This window comes from Saccostrea cucullata, unplaced genomic scaffold (genome assembly GCF_032062105.1).
Source record: "Saccostrea cucullata isolate Sc308-1 unplaced genomic scaffold, CSIRO_AGI_Scuc_v1 ctg12424, whole genome shotgun sequence".
Lineage (NCBI taxonomy): Eukaryota > Metazoa > Mollusca > Bivalvia > Ostreida > Ostreidae > Saccostrea > Saccostrea cuccullata.
Window position 1 is genome coordinate 1 of NW_026932536.1, and position 8050 is coordinate 8050.

General features: G+C 35.3%; 1 pseudogene; it reads left to right on the plus strand.

Moving 5' to 3' along the window:
• Window positions 1–6: 6 nt before the first annotated feature.
• LOC134235363 (cytochrome P450 2B4-like) lies at window positions 7–8050 on the plus strand (annotated as a pseudogene).

Genomic DNA, 8050 nt, shown 5'->3' on the forward strand with positions numbered 1-8050 from the left:
AGCAAATAAATGCAACCATACATTAGGGTTCAATGAATATAGGGCCATATAAAGAACGTTCGGCAGTATGTGGGTGACATTGACTATTGTTGTCGTAGTACTTTCCTTGTTATGGAGTCTGACCGGACGACCAAAAGGACTCCCGCCTGGTCCTACATGTTACCCCATCATCGGCAATGTCGGACTCTTCAAACCATCAGAGGCTGTGACAGCTCACAGGAAACTGAGGAAGATTTATGGAGACATCTATACCATAATGATCTTCCATAAACCCATCATATTTGTACACGGATTCAACAACATCCGGGCATTATTTGTTAAACATGGGGGTATTTTCTCTGAGCGACCAAGGTTTCTTGTCAATGATCTTGTAGAATGTAACCGAGCAGCAAGGCAGATGTTAAGTTTTCATAATTTATTCAGGAAATAAAGGCATTGATCTAAAATAAACAAAGTACATAATAAGTCAAAATTACAAAAATTGAGAAAATAATATATGAGATAATTTACTTTACAGTATACGTTTTAGAAAAATGAACTCCATGAAAAAATGTGTTCTGTAGACAATTCAAATTGAAACCTTACAGACTCATTTCAATTACAACTTTGAATGCAAAAATACAATAAAGTAAAATGTTTGCAATCAAAATAATAACGTAAATCAAATCTTTATATGGCAATGAAACATATAATTAAATATACAAATTACATACCATAAGATGCATATGATGGACACTGGATTTAAAATATAACTTCTTTCTGGGAAACGTATTACTGCTCTGATATACAAAGTGAAGCGCGGTAAATTCATACTTATAATGAAAATGTATTATTGGATGATAAAATAGGAAATAACCAATCAAATGAAAGAGCCAATGAAATTATAGAATAAAACTTTACTCAGGCAACTCAATCCAGGTGCGCAATAGAACTTTTGGTTAATCAAATTTTAAGATTTTATTTCTCAAAACGATTTGAAAAAATAAATAAAAACGAATAAATACATATAGAAATAGATTTCATAATATCACATATTCCCCTGGAAAATTGTTAATCTGTCCTCAGATTATAATAATATCAAATTCACATAATAATAAATACATATAGATATAAACACGAATCAATTGAATTCCTCCATTTCACAGAACAAGAAATAACTTTTTATTACACATATTCACAACCACAATCACTGATGAATTGGCTTCAACTCCTGTCTGTTCACGTTTCTGGTCTTAGAATCGTCGTTTTCCAAACGCACACTGTACACGGATGGAAACGGTTTTCCAACAATGGTGAACACTTCTGGTCTCCACTTATCTTGTATCTTATCGCGTCCTTTGATCCCTCTGTTTCTTACGTATACACGGTCACCGATCTGCAACTCATCATTCACTTTTTCTGCATCGTGTCTCTGTCTCCGCTCATCTTCGTTCCGCTGAATCTCTGCCTTTGCCCTGTTGTACGCGAATTGTAACTTTTCCGAATGAAGTTCAATCCACCGGTCCAGACTGATGTCGTCGGTAGGAAGATTGGTGTTCCGTCCTAATAGGAAATCTATCGGTAGGTATGGGTCGCGTCCGTACATCAGGTAATAGGGTGAATATCCGGTTGACGAAAGAGGTGTAACGTTGTACGAAAACACAAGCTCCTTGATGTATTCCGGCCACTTCCGCTTCCTCGCTGGGGGTAGAGATCGGAGTAAATCGTGAAGCGTCCTGTTGAAGCGCTCGCACTGTCCGTTTCCTTGAGGATGGTACGCAGTCGTTCTTGTCTTTTTAATACGGTAAAGGGTACACAGTTGCTGAATAATCTCCGCTTCAAGATGGATATGGAAATAACGAACAGTATTCAATCTCAACGTCCATTAAACAAATATACAAAATAAGAGCAGAGCAAACACGGACCTCCGAAACATCAGAGGTGGGATCAGGTGCCATGGAGGAGTGAGCATCCCCTGCCGACCGGTCACACCCGCCGTGTGCTCGTTGTCATAATCAGGATATAACGGAAAAAATCCGTGGTCAATTCAGTGTATAAATAATGGACTAACAATTGGTATGAAAAACGTCAGTCAGCATTTCATTCAACGATAAAACACTTTCCCTGGTCTGAATGTATACGTTTGCATACTCCAAATTTAAAGAAAATCTCGTTCACTAACACTCTGGCTACTGTTAGGGCTGTCTGATCTCGTGTCGGAACGGCTATAGTCCACTTAGAGAAAACATCTGTGATCACTAAAACATTCTCAAATCCTTGCGCTTTTTCCAACACAGAAAAATCTCTCGCTAAACACTCCAATGGTTCGGATGCTGTAAGGTGTCCCATACTAGTATGCACTTTGGGTGGTGGAATCTTGGAAATTGCACAACGGTCACATTTTTTACAGTAGTTTTTAATATCCAAAAACATTTTTGGCCAATAACACCGCTGTCGAATCATATTGAATGTTCTTTCTATACCTTGATGACCATTCTGATCATGGAGACACTCTAACACTAAGTCCTTCAAACACTCCGGAAGTAGAATCTGCGTGAGCTCTCCTAATTTTGGATCTTTAATCTTCCTGAGAATAACACCATCAGAAATACACGGGTATTTTAATTGCCTTAACAAAACTTGCACTTTCTTATTCTGTTTCCTCGAAAAACTTGGTTTAGGAACAGTGTTCGTCTCCAGGAAATTCCTACACCTTGAAATCACTGCGTCTTTTCTTTGTAATTCACTGATATCATCCTTTGAATATCCAGGAAATGTTTCTGCATGAGTGACAGAAGCTGATTCAATGAATAACACTGAGGAATGCGCAGTTTTAATATCCAAAGGAACAATAGATCCATGAATGCATTCACTAAGAACATTAACAATTTTCCAGGGGAGTATGTGATATTATGAAATCTATTTCTATATGTATTTATTCGTTTTTATTTATTTTTTCAAATCGTTTTGAGAAATAAAATCTTAAAATTTGATTAACCAAAAGTTCTATTGCGCACCTGGATTGAGTTGCCTGAGTAAAGTTTTATTCTATAATTTCATTGGCTCTTTCATTTGATTGGTTATTTCCTATTTTATCATCCAATACTACATTTTCATTATAAGTATAAATTTACCGCGCTTCACTTTGTATATCAGAGCAGTAATACGTTTCCCAGAAAGAAGTTATATTTTAAATCCAGTGTCCATCATATGCATCTTATGGTATGTAATTTGTATATTTAATTATATGTTTCTTTGCCATATAAAGATTTGATTTACGTTATTATTTTGATTGCAAACATTTTACTTTATTGTATTTTTGCATTCAAAGTTGTAATTGAAATGAGTCTGTAAGGTTTCAATTTGAATTGTCTACAGAACACATTTTTTCATGGAGTTCATTTTTCTAAAACGTATACTGTAAAGTAAATTATCTCATATATTATTTTCTCAATTTTTGTAATTTTGACTTATTATGTACTTTGTTTATTTTAGATCAATGCCTTTATTTCCTGAATAAATTATGAAAACTTAACATCTGCCTTGCTGCTCGGTTACATCATGGCGCTGCGAGAAACAACACCAAGGCATTGATTAGGGAACTTATATTCCACTGATGCGTGTGTATGGTGATTTCTACTCATCGACAGAGTGTTTGATTTACCTGGATTTTGTATTGTGAACTGTTTTCATAGGAATGGTAAATGTTAATCGTGAACTAATGGAATCTGAACTCTGAAAATGAATAAAAGAGATCTTCAAAACCGTATCCATGAATTGGAACAAGAACTTTTAGAAGAAAAACTTTCCAAGCCAAAAGTTGTTGAAAACATACATTTATTCCGGAAAGTCGCAAGATTAAAACATTTTCTGGTCGACCTAAAACTGAAAATGATTTGTCAATTGATGACTGGATTGATGATCTAGAAGTAGCGTTTGCAGCTCGTGAAAGGACCGATGCACAGAAAGTCGATCTTATATTTACGCATTTGGAAGGTCAGGCCAAGGACGAAGTGAAATACAGAGAAGATATTCGTAATGACCCTTATGCACTATTGGATTGTTTACGGACAGCATTCGGAAATCCAGAAAGTGTTATTACGTTACAACAACGTTTCTTTGAGTGACACCAGAAAGAAAGTGAAAAAATTCTTGAATATTCTTATGTGCTTTTGGATCTATTTCAGAAAGTGATTAAGAAAGACAGCAGTGTTTTTCAAGAGAAAGAGCGCACCTTGTGTGAACGATTCGCTAACGGCTTGTGTGACCCATTCATACGCAAGGAAGCGAAACGACTTGTTAGAAGCAAATACGCACCCGTTGATTTCTACACACTTCGAGATGAAATTATTCTATTCAGTGAAGAAGAAACAACGCAACACCATTCAAAAACGCAGTCAAAGCTTCCAGACAGTAAACCGGTCGAGAAGATCAGCGATCAGCCAAATTTAAATGTTCCAACACCGGAATCGTCTACAGCGGATCAGCTATTGAAAATCATCCAAACATAACAAAAGCAGATCGACTCACTTACCACCCTGATGAAAGATCGCGAAGGCAGTGAACATTCTACGGAACGCCGTTATAGCAACCGTCCGAAATGTTACAAATGTGGAAAGCTGGGCCATATACAGAGATTTTGCCGTGTAAAAATGAATGATTCGGAAAACAAGTAACATCTATTGACACGAGTCCGTGGTACAATTTTTGAATGCATTTAATTTTTTTTTACTGTATGAAAATCAAGTGTCTTTTACAGTTCACCTTCAGGCGTTTAAAACCGGCGGCGATTTACTTTAATTTTGGGTGAATATAACTGATCATCAAAGCATATGGATAATTTCAGTTAATTTGATGAAAACAAATAGTTAGAGCATAACAATTAAAGGTTTTCATGTCCTATCTGATCATTTAGAGTTCATTTAAAGCAATATAAGCTGCATTTTTGGTTTGCTGTTAAAACGTGTTAACATTTTAAATCTGTATGTAACTAAAACCTTTTTGATCAATTAGAATAAAATAAAGCATTAAATTGTTTCAGAAATAAGACTTCTATACCATCGAATTACGAGTATATATACAGTATTATATAGCAAATCATTATTGTACAGGGCGACAATAATCTAATTTTGATTCAATCAAAGCTTATAAGTGGTTCTTTAATCGGAAATATGAACAGCAGAAGTTTATTAACATTCTTTTTTTTTCTTTCATTGAGATAGTTATTCACAATTTTGCAACAAAAAATTCTAACATCAAAGATGCAGCTCATATTGCTTTAAAATTTCATCAACATTCTCATTGCCTGGATGTCAATTTCTGATAACCTTTCTAGGCGTGATTTGGTCATCAGGTCCGATGTGGAAAGAAACGAGATCTTTTGCACTGACGACATTACGTAAGTTTGGATTTGGGAGACGTTGTTTGAAAAGTCAGATCATGGAAGAAGTAGATTGTCTGATGGAGAAATTGGAACAAAATGAAAACAAGGTTTTTGATATTCAAAATGTACTGAAAGCATCCACAGCTAACGTTATTTGTTCGCTTTTATTCGGTAGAAGGTTTTACTATGATGATGCAAGATTCAAGCGTTTAATTGATCTACTGTCGAAGGCGTTTAGCAGCATCAGTACATCTTCACCGGTTTTTCTTTTTCCATCTTTATGCAACATCAGGATTTTCAACATCGACCCACTTTTAGAAAATAGGCTTGCTTTAAGAGCATTTGTCAATGAAATGATAGATGAACACAGAAGAAAGTTTGACGAGGACCACATCAACGATTTCATCGATGCTTTCCTTCTGGAACAAAAACAAAGATCAAATGAAATCAACACTACTTTCACAGGTAATGCGACTTTTTAAAAAAATTCTTTTTATCAATAAAAAATGGGATTAAGGAGGAAGGATTAAAGGGCATTTAATTGTCAAATTTCAGGAGATCTTGGAAATAAATGGAGAGTGAATTCATTCCTTATCTATTTAACATGACATTGTAGTGTATTATGTCAAATATATATATACAAGGTTGTTACATAAAATGTTGCTTTCCTGTTTTGATATTGATATCACGAAAAATAACACATATACAAAAAAGAAAATCCTCAAATATAGACCAAAAAGTCTAAAATCTACTCATTTTAGTCGATGCGCAATATTTTAAACTAAAATTAATTGACCAAATTATCACTATAAATTACGAAACATCGGCTTTTTTCTAGATTCTTTGAAACACACAAGTGACTTATTGGATCTTCTTCCGTCCGTCTGCGCGCTACTGAATCACTCAACCAATTTCAACTCAATTTGGTGAATACTAGTAGCATTTTATATTACTGGGTAAAGGAGAATATATATTTTTATAACATGGTATCTGCTCTCTGAGGCCAAAAAGGCTCAAACCATTCAATTTAGATTATTACATTTCTTTTAAAAAAATCTTCTTTACAGCCAATAATCATCCCATCAATCAGTTTATGATTGTAAAGGTGAAGGTTTCTAAATAAAGGGTTGAGCTCTACTAATCTGTTTGTAAAAATACATTAATTTTTTTAAAATCTTTCCTAAATGAATAAGAGACAAACTAATCGTATATTAACATTTTTAAAGTAAAACTATCATTCTCTGTTAATTTAGTTTGACTTCGTATATAACTATCAAATTTCCATTCCAAGGTTGTTTCATAATCAGGGCTTCTTTTTAAATGCAGTACATGTGTACATCTACATTTGCAGCCAAAAATCTGAACCAAGTTTTAAGAGACTTCTTTGCGACAGGAACCGAGACTACTTCTACAACACTTAGATGGGCGCTTCTGTACTTGATCCATTATCCACAATGGCAGAAAATACTTCAGAAGGGCATTGATTATGTCATCGGTCAAGGTCAGCCTAAAATGGAACACAGTGAAAAACTGTCCAGGGTAAAGGCGTTCATTTTGGAAGTTCAGCGCCTGGCAGACATAATTCCCATGAATTTACCACATGCCGCCAGCAAGGATTTCGTGTACGAAGGACACCTCTTTCCCAAAGGGGTCTATGTATTTTGTGTTTTAGATTCTGTTATGTCGGATCCTGAAAGTTTTCCTGATCCTTGGAAGTTTAAACCGGAGAGGTTTATTGATGATAATGGGCGTTATCAAGAAGAACTGAAAAAATCAAACTAATTCCCTTTTCCATAGGTACATGGCGTAAATGTAGGGGAAAATTTAACAATTTGGTACACAAAGAGGGCGATTCAAAGAACATATTTCTTTCAAGAAGGATATGGAAATAACGAACAGTATTCAATCTCAACGTCCATTAAACAAATATACAAATAAGAGCTGAGCAAACACGGACCCCCGAAACATCAGAGGTGGGATCAGGTGCCATGGAGGAGTGAGCATCCCCTGCCGACCGGTCACACCCGCCGTGTCCTCGTTGTCATAATCAGGAAATAACGGAAAAATCTGTGGTCAATTCAGTGTATAAATAATGGACTAACAATTGGTATGAAAAACGTCAGTCAGCATTTCATTCAATGATAAATTATATTTGCTGACAAGGTCATTGTATCGACCATAGAATTTACGAAATGATGACTTTAAACGAGACTTTTGATATTCTTGTATCATCAACTTGTTTGTCAATAATTTACCTCGCTTAAGAAATTGTTCATACGTAGAGCATGCTCTTGCGTATCGAATCAACTGAGATATATATTCTCCGTATGCAGGTGATAAAGTGTACAGATCTATTCTGAAGTTGAATAACATATCAATAAAAAAGATTCCTTGAGAACTTATTAGAACACATAAATAAATATTTCTTTTATCTACTTATACAGGACGCAGAGTATGTCTGGGAGAATCGCTTACCAAAATGGAGCTTTTCTTATTCTTCACCAGATTTCTACAGAAGTTTGAGATAAAACCAGAGGATCCCGAGTGTTTGCCTTCTCTGGAAGGATCATTGGGTGTTACTAACACGCCAAAATCCTTCAATCTGAGACTTGTAAAACGTTAGAACTTCATGTATGTTCACTGAGGCAGGTGGAAGAATTTTTTTTTCTTATATTACAAATGAACGGT